This window comes from Falco peregrinus, chromosome 1, assembly GCF_023634155.1.
Source record: "Falco peregrinus isolate bFalPer1 chromosome 1, bFalPer1.pri, whole genome shotgun sequence".
NCBI lineage: Eukaryota > Metazoa > Chordata > Aves > Falconiformes > Falconidae > Falco > Falco peregrinus.
In genome coordinates this window covers 75,215,158-75,231,909 of record NC_073721.1, presented here as the reverse complement: position 1 = coordinate 75,231,909, position 16,752 = coordinate 75,215,158, and the positions used below count along the sequence as shown (strand labels likewise).

Genomic DNA, 16,752 nt, shown 5'->3' with positions numbered 1-16,752 from the left:
AACAAAACAGCATCTGTCTGTCACACTACTATACTACTGAAACCACCCAGATGTCTTGTATCTCTAAGCACTATAGCCCCATCTACTTCTGGGAATTTTGGAACAAATTGCTAAACTGCTGGTGTAGCTTAGCTGTGGGAAAAAGGGCAGACAAGGCTACAGTGTTTTCCAGCACCACCTCTACAGCCTAACATTTTAACCTACTCTTACATGTTTAGCAGCTCTATCAGGAATAACTGAACAAAATAAAACCAATCAAACAGGGTGATCAGCTGAGCATTGCTCTTAGGAAAATTCTACTAGCTACCACAAACATGTTAAGTATAGCAAGAGCAACAGCATTGCCAACAGCTGGCTCAGACCTATTGCATCGTATCTAACCGTTCCTGAGATGTCCTGATTTCAGTTGTGTCCACTGGAAACTCCTGAGGCAGAGGAAGGTATACAGGAAAAGCCAAATGGGATTCTGTCCATAGGAACATGCTGCTTCACAAGTCAGTGCTGAGCACCAGTGAAAATCGGAGACAACCACTCTGGAATCCAAGATCAATTCCTAACAATTATGGAAACAGATCTCTCTAACAGATGAGTGCCTCAGGTAAGGAGATGAGTACGGCATTCTTATGTGATTACAGTGACTTATAGATTGTGATGAAGCAGGGGAAAAAAACCAAAAGTTATCTACAGTGTTATTTTCCCCTAGTAGTTCAGAGCTACTGAAAAGTACAGCATGTGTCTGAGTGGTATACCTACTAAACTTGAAGTAATTTTAAGATAGAATAGCATATTGTGTAAAGTTTCATTCTAAAAATATTAGCACATGAAGATGACTCCTGTACCAAAACCAAAAGCTGGAGTGGAGTTAACTAAGAAGCCTGAGAAAGCATTAGGGGGCAGAAACAAAGGGCTAGAAACTTTAAGTGGACAGGAAAGATATACGACTTGCAGTCCTTTGCCACTATCAACTTTATTTTAAGAGCATCAAGCATTAAAATCTGACCACAGGTTTTAAAGGTTCTCTCCTCCCTCCAAAAGCTGTGTATTTATATCATTGTAATGCTCTTGGGCCCAAACTGACTTATGACCTGGATGACCAAACTGTTGTTCGAGCCCAGGAAGCACTCCACTGACCTCAGCTGGCTGGGATCTTCAGCTCAGCAACTAATGAACAACATGAACAATCCTGCTTTTGATGGCTGGGTGGAAGAACAACTTTAATTTCAACACTCTAGCTTTTTTTGGTAAAAAATAAGTTACCTTGGTAATATGGGGTATTTCTTACGTGTAATATTAAGCCAATTAAAGACACCAAACGTTATTACAACATTTGTTCTTTCTTCCATTAGTGATCCAAGAGAGTGAAGGTTAAGAATTTTCTGCCAAAGTATTTTTCCCAGAGAAAAATGGGAAGAGATGTTGAAGAAAAAAATTATTGAAAAATTGAAAAAATCATTGAAAAGATGTTAAAAAAAGCAGCTATCTTGTTGCATTATTTATTATTGTTTATTTTAACCCAGTTTCAACAGTATGCAAATCTTCCCTCTCCTAGATTCGTATTAAACATTACAATTCTTTCATTTGTATTGCATCTTGCACATTTCTTTTTTAATACAGGACTGAAAAATAATAAGTGATCTCAGAAACATTAAGACAAGTGAACTGCAACTGCAGATTGTTTCTTAATACTATAAGGCTACTACCATCACTTGGATCTTCAAGCTGAACTATAAACTGAACCATGCCAGAAACTGACCCTCTTAGCTTCAGTAAAAATATTTAGCCTTATGTTTATTTTCAAAGCTGGAAAGTAGATTTGCAGAAAAGGACCTCCAGTTTCACGTGGACACCAAGCTGAATGTGAGCCGGTGACACACCCTTGAGACAAAGGAAGCCAAGTGTCCTGGCCTGCATTAGGGGCAGCGTGGCCAGCAGCAGGTCGAGGGAGGTGATCCTGCCCCTCTGCTCTGCCCTGGGGAGGGCACACCTGGAGTGCTGGGCCCAGTGCTGGGCTCCCCAGTAGAACAGCAATATGGACCTACTGGAGGGAGTCCACTGAAAGCCACTAACATGATTATGGGACTGGAGCATCTGTCATACAAGGGAACACTAAGAGACCTGGGACTGTTCAGCCTGGAGAAGACTGGGGGTATCTTACCAACATACATAAAAAACTGAAAGGAAGGTGCAGAGGATGGAGCCAGGCTCTTTTCAGTGGTACCCAGTGACAGCACCAGAGGCAACAGGCACAAACTGGAACACAGGAGGTTCCATTCGAACATCAAGAACCACTTTTTTTCCACCCAGAGGGTGCCTGAGCACTGGCACAGGTTGCCCAGAGAAGTTGTGCAGTCTCCATCCTTGGAAAAAAAATTCAAAAGCTTCCTGGACATAGTCCTGGGTAACCTGCTTTTGGTGGCCCTCCTTGAGCAGAAGGGTGGAAAAGATGACCTCCAGAAGTCCCTTCCAATCTCAGTTATTCCATGATTCTTTTATTTAATACCTTACTTCAAAGAACAGCAATTTCAATAAAAGACAACTTTATAAATATAACTAATATGGGTTAATTTATGAGAATTCACGATACTCTGAAGTAAGAGTTGTCACTGTGCACAGCTGCCATTTCAAAACTTCTGACAAGGGAATAAGATAAAGGCATTCTGAAAAATCATGACACACTGCTATGAAATTACAGTATCTCTACTGGCACACAAGTAACAGCTCCAGGCTGATCTCCAGATGTGAACTGGTCATGGATCAAGGCTCTTTACCTTTGACTGGCACTTTAGACACATACTTTAACCCCTCCAACTTCTGGTGCAATATACTTATGTGTTTGCAGCCTCACCCAAAGAGCACACATCAACCATACTTGGCTTTTTACAGTTCTTATTATCCAAACAGCTTAGCAGAAGATTTTATGATACCCAGCTAGAGAAATGCAAGCACAAGCATGCCCAGAGTACCAAAAGATAATACCAGACCAGTGAGCTAAAGCCTATTTCAGTTGCAGGTAACATTCGTTGAGTACTGACTCAATTTAGAAAAAAAAAATAATTCACTAGTATCACATGAACATATTGGTACACTGCTGATGATATCAAGCCCTTTATTACTACAGGTTTAGAGAATGACTGCCACTGGCACAAAACCTTAATGACTTACCTACAACAGAAGGAGATGCAAACACTGTACATGAGTACTAAAGACACAACATAATTTACATCAAGAAAATGTGACAGCATACCCCATTAATTTTTATGAAATGTGCTCAATATAATTTTTTTTTGCCATAACAACTACTATATAAGGCTTTGCCTACATGACTGTAACCTTTCTCCTCACAATTATACCAGCAAATCAGAATATACACCAAACTATTATGCTGGCAGAAGGCAAAACTTTGCAGATTTTCTCCTTTAAGAGAGGCAAGAAGTATTCTTCACACTAAAGACAGGAGGTACAGCAACCACGTGCAGCTACTTATGCCTACGAAATTTATTTTTGTGAGGAGTTTAGCAAGAAGACACGTAGATTTCCAGCAGAAACTATAGACAAAGGCTGTTACATTTAGGATACTGCTACCCATACTAATTTACTGATGAGCTTTGGACTTTGCCAAAAAACCTGTATGGGACACTCCTGCCCAAACAATCTACTTACAGAAACCTTAACTACTGAGCAAAATGACTTGAAGGGCAAATGGTGGAAGGAAAAAGCAACATGGGAAATGGTATTATGTAAGGAGGGGATAACTGGTATCCTGAAAGAGCCAAAAATACTTGATTACACAATTATTATTTAGCAGGAGAGGCTTATTAAACAAGGTGCACCTACAATTCAAAAGGGAAAATGAGACACAAATGAACATGTGTCCAGAACAGGAAACAGTCAAAACAGCATATTGCTGTCATGAAGTGTTCTCTTAGACACAACATCAGAAAAAAGTAATTAAAAAATAAGAGCACTAGAACCACATTCCTATTTGAATATGGACAACTTAAGGTATGTGACCGTATAAAGTAACTGATGCTGCAAGGAAGAATAGCTACTACCACAAGAGCTTTTGCAAAGCACAAGAACACATAAAGAATGAAGAAACTATTAAAAGGATTTGAAAACCATGAAAATTACACACAAAGTAGACATTTGACATTTATGTGAATAACATTTTAGCCCTGCTCCCCAGCAGCTCCTCTTGTTTAATAATTGTGACTAGTTCTATTACTTCTGCATGTCGTCCATAAGGACTGAATAAATGAAGTAGTATTTTAGCAGATTAAGGGAGATCACAACACATCCTTGGGTTCCACCTCTTTTAAAAAGCTGCCTTCTGGAGGTCTAAGTTGTCGTAATAGCATGGATTCTGTAACACCATCTAGTCAAGGCATATTACTTAGAAAATTGCATCTGACACCAAATAGACAAGCAAATAAAAAATCCAAACTTTTTTTCTACCCTTCCCCACTGAAGTTAAAAAGAACCAGGGCAACATTCAAAGATGGATCCGCAGGTTTTGGACACGTAGCAGAACTAAAAGAATAGTATGTACTATGTAGTTTCCCCTTTGTAAAAGCTGCTGAGATGAGCCAGATACGGAAGATGTTTTTTAACGACTTCCACAGCTGCCTGCTTAACAACAGGGACTGCTGTTACTCTGCCGGTACCAGGGACTCCTGGATTAAATTCTATCCAATTTTAGGCAGATGAGATAACAGAATTTGAGTGGTCAGATCTTGCTACTCATATATCCCCCCAAACTGAATGGCCCTCCTCCAGAAAACACTAAATTTGCCTCATTTTTACAAGCTGACAGCCATGAACTCCAGAAATATCCACTCTTCAGCCCAGCCCAGCTTCTCCTCTCTATATACGTTCTCATATATTTTTCTTCCTCCTTACCACAGAAATTCTGAAGATCCAGAGGAATCTCTTCACTCCACTTATAGCACAGAACTGTCTGTACCCTCTTCTAATTTTGTAAAATCACCATTTGTATCGTATCAAGTAGCAATCAAGCTATTGGACACTGATGCCATGTATTAATTGTGACTTGCTTACCATGGAACATACAAAGATGAAAAATTCCACAAATAAAACAAGAGAAAGAGTTAATTTTTTAGCTAAGAAAAGTTACCATTTCTTTCCAACCTTGCAAAAACAGAGGAACATCTAAAGAAATGATGGAAGACAAGCTTTTGATTTTCTCCAGCACTTCAGCAAACTTAGGACAAGCACAAGTTTGCAGCCTAAGGCGGATTCCAGTGAAACTAAGACAACTTGACACTTCCAGTCAATGTCATCAGACAGCATCCATCCAGTCTAGAAGGAATTTTTTTTTTATTTTTTAAATGAAGCTTACAGATAGAGTTGTGCCTTTTATTTTCCTTGGAATAGCAATGATTACATAATTTATGGAACATATGATACATAATTTAAGGAAACTTTCAGGTAATAGTTATATCTGAATAAGTCAGAATTCTCTCTTCTCTAAGGGCCATTTTCCTTCAGTCTTACATACTTACATAGTCCCTGAGCTTCACTCAAGTATGCAAGCATGATTAGATCACCCTCGTAGTCTAAGCTATTAGTCATCTAGCCATCAAGATTAAGGATGGCAGGACTCTGGAGACTCTTAACAGGAGATGTGAATGCATTAATCAACAAGTCATTCTGTAATAAAGTTCTTGACCACTAACATAAGATTAAGGTAACTAGTACATGGAAAGAAGACCATAGTAAAATTCCTTAAGAACAATTTTAGCTACTCTAAGAAGTTATGACAAGCTGTACTGAATATGTTTTTTTTCAAACAAGCACCTGTGTACCTTTTATTCCACTGCTCCTTGCATTTATGAATTGTGCTCCACAATGTTCAAAAAAGCTATTATTCTCCTCCTAACAAACCTAAGTACTTATTTAGCAAAAATAAAAGACAAACCAAACAGACCCTGCTATACTTTCTCCAACACACCAGAAAACATTGTCTCAGATTTTAGGTTTACTATGTCTGAATTTCTTTCAGGTTGTTCTGGACTATCCACTCTTTGGGACAGAGACCATCTACAATGAGCGTAATTCAATAAAGACCTGAGTGCATGCCGGTATACAGAGCTTAGCTGCTGAACTGCTACACGCTCTCATCTTTTGGCAATACATTTATGGAAGAAAAAAGCATCAGTCCCACTGAGTTTACACACCTCAAGCAACATTTGGTATTAGGTAGGCAACTACAAAATTAAAATTTTAATCTTGTCACATTAAAACAAATTTATAGAAGGTCCAGATCATTCCTGGCATGCATTTCCCACTCAGCCTGCACAGAAGAACAGAACCTGAAACCAAAAAAAGCATATCCACACTTATAAAAATAATCTTCCTTTAACTGCCTTGCTGAGTTGTGAGATTGCTGATGAATGTTGTATAAGAAATAGTGTTTTAAAACTATGTGAATTAAAACCGTAGTATCATTTGTTGGTATTGTTAAATGAAAAGCTTGACTCAAGGCTTACATTGATGCGGCTTTTCAAGGACTTTAACCTGCCCATATGAAAGTGATCTTACAAAGTAAATTATACTCCAGGAAAATCCCTAAAGCTAAATTGCTCTTTTTAACACAATAAGGAAACAACAAACATCCAAAAGGATGTTTCAAACACAAACAAATGGACAAATCATAAACATCCACACTAACAAAACAGGACTGTAAGCCAAACTGCAAAATGCTTAAAACTAGCACCAAAATCAGGATAAAAAAGAAAATCTGAACAAGCCTTAAGATAGATAGCTTGTGAACTTACAGATCTATTTTAAAGATCTATTTCAGTGACCAAAAGGAAGGTACCATTCCCTTGCTATGTGGCACCACACTTTGTGGTTTAAATCAATCATTTTGTAGTTTTAACAAACTATGAATATTCAGGATAAAAGAAATAAACCGAGACAGACAAGTGAAAGACAAACACAGAGACTTCTATTACAATAATCCACCAAAGGAGAAAATCCCAAATAACAAGATTATACAAAATGTTTAAGTGGTATGCCCTTCATATTTGCAGTATGTCAGCATGACCCATGCAACTTACATAGCCAATATACAACTGTATGATCTATGTTTGATAATCTCAGTAATAACTAGGATCCTAGCCAGCAGTCTCAAGCCTAGAAACAGATGATTCACAAGTCCTAAACTCACATCAAAAAAAGTGTAACTAAGCCTCGTGTAACTACACTCCGTGCTCCAACTACTGCTAAAGTAACACTTTTCACAAGTTTCTACAATAAGCTGTATGTAATGAATACATGGGTCAGGCAGAAACAGAGCATAACGCAAAACACACTGAAAGGCCTCTCAGTTCAAAAGGAAGATTATTTAAGTCATGTTACTTGCTGCTGTTCCAGAAGAAAAGTAGAAACTTGTAACCGACTGCGCAGAAAAAGAGTAAGAAGTATACATGCATTCCCCCCCCAAAAGTAACAAAACAAAATAGCAATACATCCACTTTCAAAAATGATAACTAGTCATGAGAACTTCTACAGTAATCACTGAATCTCTCAGTCTACTCAGTAACTGAAAAGGGATCCACCAGATACTTCTTCTTTGTTTTGGCAATGACAAAGTCCTAAACAAAGGGTTACAACACTGAGATCACGAGATGATGTAGCATTATGATTACATCTTGTAGCTTCCTCTTCGGACTTTTCAAAACCATTAACACCACTGGAAGTTATGGGTCTAGGGTAGGCCTTCACCATAAGCACAAAGTTCTGAAAAGGGCATGGGAGGCAGCGAAGTCAAACTGCACAAAGTATGTGATTAATCAAGGAAGGAAGTGCAATATGACATAATGCAAGCTCAAAACAGTTTTTAGATGTAGAATCCAAGCAAGGAGTAAAAGAAAGGTCTTTCTGCTCCAGTCAATCTGAGACAAAACTGATACGCAGGAACAACTAGGCAGATTTTTTTTTTTGGTGCAGCTCTAATATCTATGTGGCACAGTTTTATTAAACAAAACAGATTGCTATCCACCCTAAAAATGTTTCAACTAGCTATCTGCCTCTTCAATTACACAAAATAGGGTATAATAAAATACTTTATGAAATACAGTATAAAGTACAAAATAAAAAAATCTTACTAAAGTCAATGAGACACACATTAAGTAGTTCCACAAATATTTGTGTTCTTGTCTTTAACAGCACTGAAAATGAATTCTGACTGCATAATTGAAGAAATACAAACAGAAAATTAAGTAGCTCTGCTTAGAGAAATAAAAGACTTTATATACCAAATAAACACAAGGAGAAATTAAACTAGTGGAATGGACAATTAGGTGTAGATGGCAAAGACCAAACTCAAGAAACTGGAATCTCAATTTGGCCATTTCCTTTGTAACCATGTGTTTTGTTACAGACTTTTCCTCTCATTCCAGCAACAGAAGAACTTCCTTTATTCATATCCTGAACACAGGGCCTACTATTAAAACAGTAAGAATTACAAATAATTTTCCCTTACAACAATGAATTTTGAGTACTTTATCTGCAATGAGACTGTTCAAATAATCCAAATAAACCAGAAGTCATTAATTTCTTTACTGGCTAAAGCAAAGCATACAGCATTTTATTATGCATCCTGAAAAGCAAGGTCAAAAGACCAATAACATATCACAAGTAACTTCTTTAGTGATGCTAACAAATAATCTCTAATTTTTGAGCCAAAATATTCAGGAATTAAGCCTAAAGTACTGTTTGTACTGTAAAAGTTCAGCTGACAATTCTATAGACTGCTCACAACCCAACATTGGGAATGCATTCATCACGTATGAGTTTTACGTACAGGATGTCCAATAGTGTTTTTGAGGGTCCTGCTACTTGACTTTGATAGCTTAACCATTTAAGAGGCTACTGTGTTTGAAGGGAAGAAAGAATATTCCCTAGTCATGCAGTAATTCCTAGACAAAATTAATTTGCCTGTAATTTTTATCTATCCCTCCCAGTGTTACTACAGACTTTTTTACTATTATTTTAAAACTTATTGACTAAAAGAAAAATCAAGAGGGAATTGATTGTTTGACTCAAAAGATTCTAGAACCATCACTGCAATTTTAACTACCTGATGACTAAAGTAGCTCATCCTTATTTTCTTCACCCATATGTTGACTGAGAAGTGCTGTGTGACTGGTACTCAACACAATCTACCTGAGGCTTTTTGACAAAAGATGGAGTAAAAAACTGATATTGACTATTCCACATAAAAGCTGATATTTAAAGAAAAACAGCTGACACTATTGTTTCTTTAGGAAGCACACACACACACACACAAAAAACCCACAAAAAAACCCCCAACAGATTACCCAAGAGTTATTTAAGGGGAAGAAAGGGGAGCTAAAAATGCCAGAACTCAAGTAACAACAATTAAGTAATACAAGTTTCAGAAGTCAGTGACATGAAAAGACTGGGGTGGGGGTGGGAGAATACGGCTTACATAAATTCTTCCCTACCAAGCAAATAACATTAAAAAAAAAAAAAAAGGGGGGGGGGGGGTCGGGGTCAGGTAGGAGAGAGAGGAAACACCATCTCCTTCTCCAAAACAAGAAGCAGACACATGAGGAAAAACTGAGTGCTGCTCTTCAATGTTTGCAGCACAAACACAAAACAAGAGAAGCATAATCACAAAGCATATCACTGTTCAGCATGCGATTCTTAGGTTATAGCTTTCTGTGATACACTGGGTTTTTCTGCATTAAAAGGGAAGTATAAAATCTTGCAGCTGAATCTAAACTAGTAAAGATTTGATTAGATAGGTTCCAGTAAAAAAAAAAAACAACAACCAAAGCACAAATACTGAAAATTTTCATTTTTAACTGTATATGGATTAAGTAATTTCCAGCAAACAGAAGCTACTGTATTACAGTCTATACCATATTGATAGTTTTAAGTTACATAAGGAGTGTAAAGAAGTCATGAAGGAGTGGAAAGAAAGGTTCAAAGAAGCACTTCCACAGTGAGTAAGCAGAGACAGATGAAAATGAAATGTATGGCAATCAGATTTCTTATCTTTGCACTGCAGCCTGATTTAAGGCTGTCCTTTAACAAAGGCTGGTGAGAGAATACAACTACTGACAGTTCTACATTATCTTCTACTAACAAGTCCAAGGCAACTTTCATACCTACACTACCATCGCTGTTACAAGCACTTTAAAATAATACAATTTGGCACTATTGCCAGAAGTACTCTCCATCCTTCTCTTGCCCTGCCGGATCTCTGTTCCTGCCATGTGCTTTCTCCACCGCTTCTGCAACTTAAAAGCTATGAACACTGGGAAGCTGATGTGATCTTGTAACTGCTCAAAGCGGTTCTGGGGATTACCATACTTCAACACAAGTTCCAGGGCAGTGGCTGAAAACATGTGTTGAGCGTTTGCTTGGCCATCAGCAAGTGTTGCCAAGCTCTCATTCATGTAAGGGTTAAAGTCACAAAGCTAGCCACATTTGATCTCTTTCTGCAGTATCAACATAACTTAAGTCTTCAATTCCCCCCTCCCCCTTTTTTTTTTTTTTTTTTTGGCTTCATGCATGTGGAATGATGAGCATCAAACATGTAACAAAGTTATGAATAGCTTTCTACCAAGAAACATATATTTTCTTTCTCTAAATTCTTACTGTGAGAGGTTTTGGCCCACTTTGTATTTAGCAAAGCCCAGTTTACGTGCTAACAAAACAAACTGAATTTCCTTATGTAATGACTGAATACACAAAGGGAAAGCCCTCCTGATTCCAGAAGATGCAAGAGGATTAATTCTGACAGAACATAAAACAAATATTCTGAACACTGTAAAAAATTTATCCCACAACACGGTGAAAACAGAGACATAGAGAAACCACAGTTTTCAAGAAGAGATACATCACAATATGAGAATCAATTATGAGCACATGTAACCTGCATGTACCTTTTAATTTTGCTATCACTAATCCATGTAAAACCTACTATTTTCAACACTGAGATAAAATAAATGAGCACTACCTTGCCGCAGATTAAAACACTGATATCGCATATTTGGCCAAACTTTTATATTCATAGTGCAGTAACTTTACAGTAAAGTAACACTAAGGATTGTAGTCCAACTTTATGAATTTAGAAGTCTGAATGCAAACTGTAATGAGACTCTGCAAGGGTTAAGAGTACTCAATCTGGATCTTTTTACTGGAAAGGAGTTATAGCAACCTCTATTTGGAAGTTTAATACATACCAAACAAATGTGATTTGTCTGAAGTGATTCATCAGCTCATTTCCATTGATGCAGAGTCACCAATATTCACGGAAATATCACCCCAAAAAAAGTTTTAAAATAGAAAAGTGGCTTTTAAGAACAACCTAGAAAAATTCCTTTGACAACTGAACACTTTCTGCTAGAAAGCATTTATTCATTTTAAGGAATAACAAAAATCAATGAAATGACTATACTGTTCATTAACTACTTGTAATGGAGACTCTTTAAATTTTAATTGAGACTAGTCAATTTACTGGTACAACACATTTTCCAAGCTGCAGTACTATTGGCATCATGAACCACTGTTGCTTGTTACCATTTTTTTTTTGTTAGTTTGTGCTCCTGCATTATTATGCCAAGCACATAAGGGAGAGGAAATACAAAACTCCCCTCTTCAAAAGAGGAAGAAGAAGAAAAAAAAAAAACCAGAACCATACCACAACATGAAAACCCTTCGAGTTTTGCAGCTATTCATCCTTTAATAAGGATCATTATTTCCAGAAGGTTATTCAGTATTTGTTGAGAATGCAAGGAAATACAAAATTCATGAATTCCAAGCTTTAAACACTGGGTTCCAGTACATTGGCACTCAGAAGAAAAACAGCTTCCAGATCACACTCTTGCAAGCATTTTGACACAGACAGATGATGCATCTCTTTACAAGACAAATTAAAGAGCGATGCTCCATTGAACGGTTATACGATAGTACAGTATACTGTGCATAGCACATAAATGCTACATAGATCTCTCATTTTGTGAGCTTCTTATTAATTGCAAGGTTTTATTCATAGAAGATGTCTAAGCAGTCATACATGTACAGTTCTACTAGTGATTCAGCATCTGTAGGTCTGCAGCAAAAATTACTCAATTTTGTGGGATAATGGGAAGGCAACTAAACCTACTCACCTAAATCCAGCCTGAATGCCTACTGCTTTCTTCTCCCCCAGAACTGGAGCACAATTCTGCTACTTCCTTAACTCAAATCAGTATGCAACTGAAGCAAGCTGGTTGTGCAACCAAAACAGAAAATCCATCAACCCAAAAAGGTTATTCTGACAGATCAGTGCCCTAAATCACCTGCCATCATGTACCCCTTAAATCTAAGGCCAAGGCTGTGTAGATGAATGCAAACTATCCCTTTCAGTAGCAGCCACAAACTGTACTTCATCATCAGAAATGAAGATTTACACAACTACTTAAAGACTTCTCTAAACTACTAATTGAGTCATTGCGGAGGGGTGTGTGGAGGTGTGCACTTATATAGAAATTCATCTTTAATCCAGAGGAAAGCCATCAATGTTGTTCTCTTGTCCATACACAAATTTTAATTCTAAACAGTTTGCTTGTTTGTTTTACTGCTTTAACTCCAGTTTAAATCAGTCTGAAACTGATGCCCAGTAACATAGCTGTTTGTCCAACATAAAAATGCATTTGTTCCTTCTGTATAGTATGGGAAAATATCAGCAAAATTACCCCTTTGTTTTAAGAGACCCAGAAACGAAGAGAAAAATTCTGTTGTATTTGACATATTTCTATCACTGTAGATGCATTATACATACACTTCCATCACCAGGTATGAATCTTGGGAAAGTCTCATTCAGTCAAAATACTGCTACAGTATTGTCTTCCAGATATAGCCAGTAGTGCTTACATTCAGTTCTACATAAAGTTTGGAAAAAAAACCAAACCCCAAAACAAAAAAACCTCAGAAGTTAAAAAAAGTAAATAATCAAGCAACGATTAACCCTCACACAACAAGAGGCTGAGAGCATCACAGCCTTGTTTCAGATATGAAATAAATACATTTATCATTTCAATTTGAAATTAGGCCTACAAGTCTATTTATGCATTTACTCTTGATCCTCATGTCCCAGCTTCCCAAGCAGCAGTTACATGGTTAAAACCCAATGCCTATTAGAATAAACTTCTGGTGGGAAGTGCTAAGAATTCTCCCTGCTGCCTACCAATCTATCCAGAAATCTGTTCTCACTCCTACTTCCTCCTGTCTGTTCCCTTCTAAAACAGCAGTAGGGGGGCTGGGAGTTTGCCTTTCCTCTACCGGATCACAGTTGTGTACATGAACTATACCGGACCATATGGCAATCTCTTTCAATTTGTTAGAGGCAAAACAAGCTCCCTACCAACCCAATCCGAAGAGATCCAGGTAAGTGAGAAAGTCTACAGATACCAGAGTGTTCATACCTCTGTGTCAGCAAAGACCAGTTACTAAATTCTGTCATTAAAGTAACAGGTTGGAACTATAGAAAACGTTGCTTCAAGGGTAAGAGCAGCCATGCCCATACTAACATAAGCATTTACAGCACCCTCCAGCTTCTCTCTCCACCATACACAAAACAGGCAACTTTGAGTGGTCCAAAGGAAAACCAAAGACTCAGATGCATTATTCAGCATGCAGGGAGGCTCTGACATAAATAAAATTACAGTACTGAAGAAAAAGTGCCTGTTTGATGAGCAACGCATGCAGAGAGTAAGCCTGCTTGCAGGAGAGCAAAACTGAAGAGGAGAAAGGTTGAAAGCTAAAAAGAAACCTCCATAGCTGCCTGGAAGGTGCCAGGCGGAGGCAGACCAACCAGAAATGTAGTGGAGATGGATTTTCCTTTTGTGAGGGAAAAACACTGAAGTTTTATTGAACACCAAAGTACAAAAATCCAATAGGAGAACAACCCCCAAGACACAGCACCTCAGGAGGAAATTCCACTACTCCCTCTCAGCAAAGAGTGGGTAAGTTTCTCACAAGGGCCCAACCTTTGGATACACAAAGTCATGTTTAGTTCTTCGGTAAAACTAGGATTGTCTCATCAAATACATTAGAGGAGGATTTTGCTCATTTCCTTTTCTGGAAAACAAACAGATTTTACAGAAACTTCATTTTCAATCTTATAAAATAATCATTGCATTTTACCACAGCTTGTAGCCCACCAAACAAGTTCTCGTCTAAAACGGTATGGAAATGTACACAAAATTTTGTACTAAGTTTTAGGGAACATAATTTGCATGAACATGCAATGAACTGGCTTAACAGAAAATAGCTCCCTCAGCTGGAGCTGCATAATTTTTACATTTTATTTAATTCACCTAGTAGAGTCATTAAGTATATAACTAAATTATATTCGTATAACACCACAGCAATCTAATTTTCTTATTTTAACTTCACTATTCACTACTGTGTTTGGAAGTTCTTTACTACCACATTGATATAGTTGATTCTTGTTCTCCATAAGATACCTGAGGCAGAAAGGACCAAACTGAAAGCAGCATAAGGCGTTGCCTATTACCTGCTCCAAAGAAGCATGAAAAACACATGAGACAGACAACTGCCAACTAGTTGGACATACATCCAGGATCTGCCTATATTAAAACAATTACAATAGAAATCAAGACTAGGCCACAGTTTGCCATTGCATCATTTCCTCTTCAACTTTAATATTGCATGCAGTGTGGAGGCAGATGCAGGCCATACAGGATAAGATTGAGTAATATTCTGCCTTTAATTTATAGTTGTTAAAGCACCTGTAAGCTGCAATCACAGATCCACGACATTTAATATACTAATACCAGAAGTGTTACTGTAAAGTACCATTTGCTCCCCACATTAAGGTTAAATATTCATCCATTAAGAGATCTGAATATTTCTCTCTGTCCACACTTCATAAAAGTATATAAGGAATTAAAGAAATAAGGAGGGAGGTGTCCAAGAGATTTTAACAAAATCTCTAAGCACTGAACTAATCAAAGCACTAAACTAAGAGGAAGCCTGACCACATCTGGATTTGCCTTAGAGAGAGAAAGTCATCCTTTACTGAGACATTGCTCTAGACATGGCTAAAAATTGGCACTTCCAGAATAACAAAAGAAAACCAATTTTCTTTTCATCGATAAGCAGCTATGAAGAGAAGGCACATTTGTATTTTCTTGGTCCTGCTTTATGTCATAATTGCATGTTTATAAAGATTTAACATCCCAAAACCTTAAGAACCTTAAGGGTTCAAAGGTTAGCATGAAAAAGTTGAAGGATTATATAACTCTCCCTCATTTAAACCTTACAATGAACACTGGCAACAGGATCTCAAAGATGCTACCAGCCTATTAGATCTCAACCTTCAGAAGACAGCTATAAAAACATTAAAAAACATACCCCAAATCCCCCAGACCAACCAAAAAACCCACAAAAAAATCCCCAAACCAACCCACCTTTGAAAGAAAGTTTGAAATCCATGTTTAACAGCAATGAGTTAAAATACTAAATAGTCTAGAAGTTAAAATACTAAATCTTAGAAGGGTGATACAGATTTCGGAAAGCGCATGGAACCTCTTTTTGAACAAGGTTCTCTAATTCACACTACAATAATTTAAGGTTCAGTTAGTGTCAAGCACCATTATTTCTTAAGGGCTTTTCTGAGACAGATTATATGTCAAATAGATTTAACCCCAGAGATGTAACATGATCTTATAATAGTTATGACTAAATTACAAGTTTTAAAGTAGACAGTCATCAAAGTAAGAAGAACAGGCAATCATGGATTCAGGAAATGTACATTCCCCCATAGTCAGCTAATGGCAACTTTAATAGGATGTGATGGATTTTTCTCCACCAGGAGAAAATACTGCCTGCATTTCTGCTTCAACAACCCACGCCAGCTGACTAATGGAGTTATATTTTTGTCTCGTATGAGGATGGTTACTTGCCCATCCTCTAGCAGTTGCAGAATGAAACATTAACAGCAGCTGTGGGGCGAACAGAAAAGCTGCTCTATTTAGTAGCCAAGACCCAAAGTCCAGGCCTTTCCCCTCGAACAGTGGAGCCCATTTTCTGTCACAGAGCGATGAAAAGACACAGCACAAAACAAGGCCACTTTTAGGGCTTAAAGTAGCTAACTGAAGATACTTTTAAGGAATAATAAATCTTCATGGGGAGGAAAAGTAAAGGATTCACAGAAATTGTAAATAGGGTTCTTGGACAGATAAGAGCTTTTGGGAGCTTAGAAGTTATTTGAAATATTGGTGGATCAAAACAGGTTTCTTAAAACAACTTTTATTAAATACTATTAAATGTAAAAACTCTTTACCTTGGCATAATAACAATCTTAATTGTAACAGACCAATCTTGTAGAAACACTTCTGCCACACTACTGAATAATCAGCATATGCCTGCAACCAGAAACATCTTTTTATGCAAGCACTTGAGCTTCAGTCCTGCAAAAATTTAAATACATCACTCTGAGTAGACCTACAGATCTCTGTGGAAGCCTGTACAGTTTATCACACACACAAAAGCTAACACATACTTATAACTCTTGCAGGATAATTGCTTTTGGCAGAATATAAATAACATTGCTCTAATGTGTCTCCTGCCTTAAGAACCAGGCATTCTGGTGAAGCCTGTCATTCTTCATATAAAGAGTGGCAGCTGCATAGCCCACAGAGACATTTAAACTTCTCTTTGCATTTTCGTTAAAGTTTCAGAATA

The 16,752-nt window shown here is 37.5% G+C and overlaps 1 protein-coding gene across 3 annotated transcripts in view; it reads right to left on the bottom strand.

The window, feature by feature from the left end:
* SPRED1 (sprouty related EVH1 domain containing 1) overlaps positions 1-16,752 on the bottom strand; it is a 59,668-nt gene that overhangs the window by 27,272 nt on the left and 15,644 nt on the right. The window lies entirely within an intron of this gene.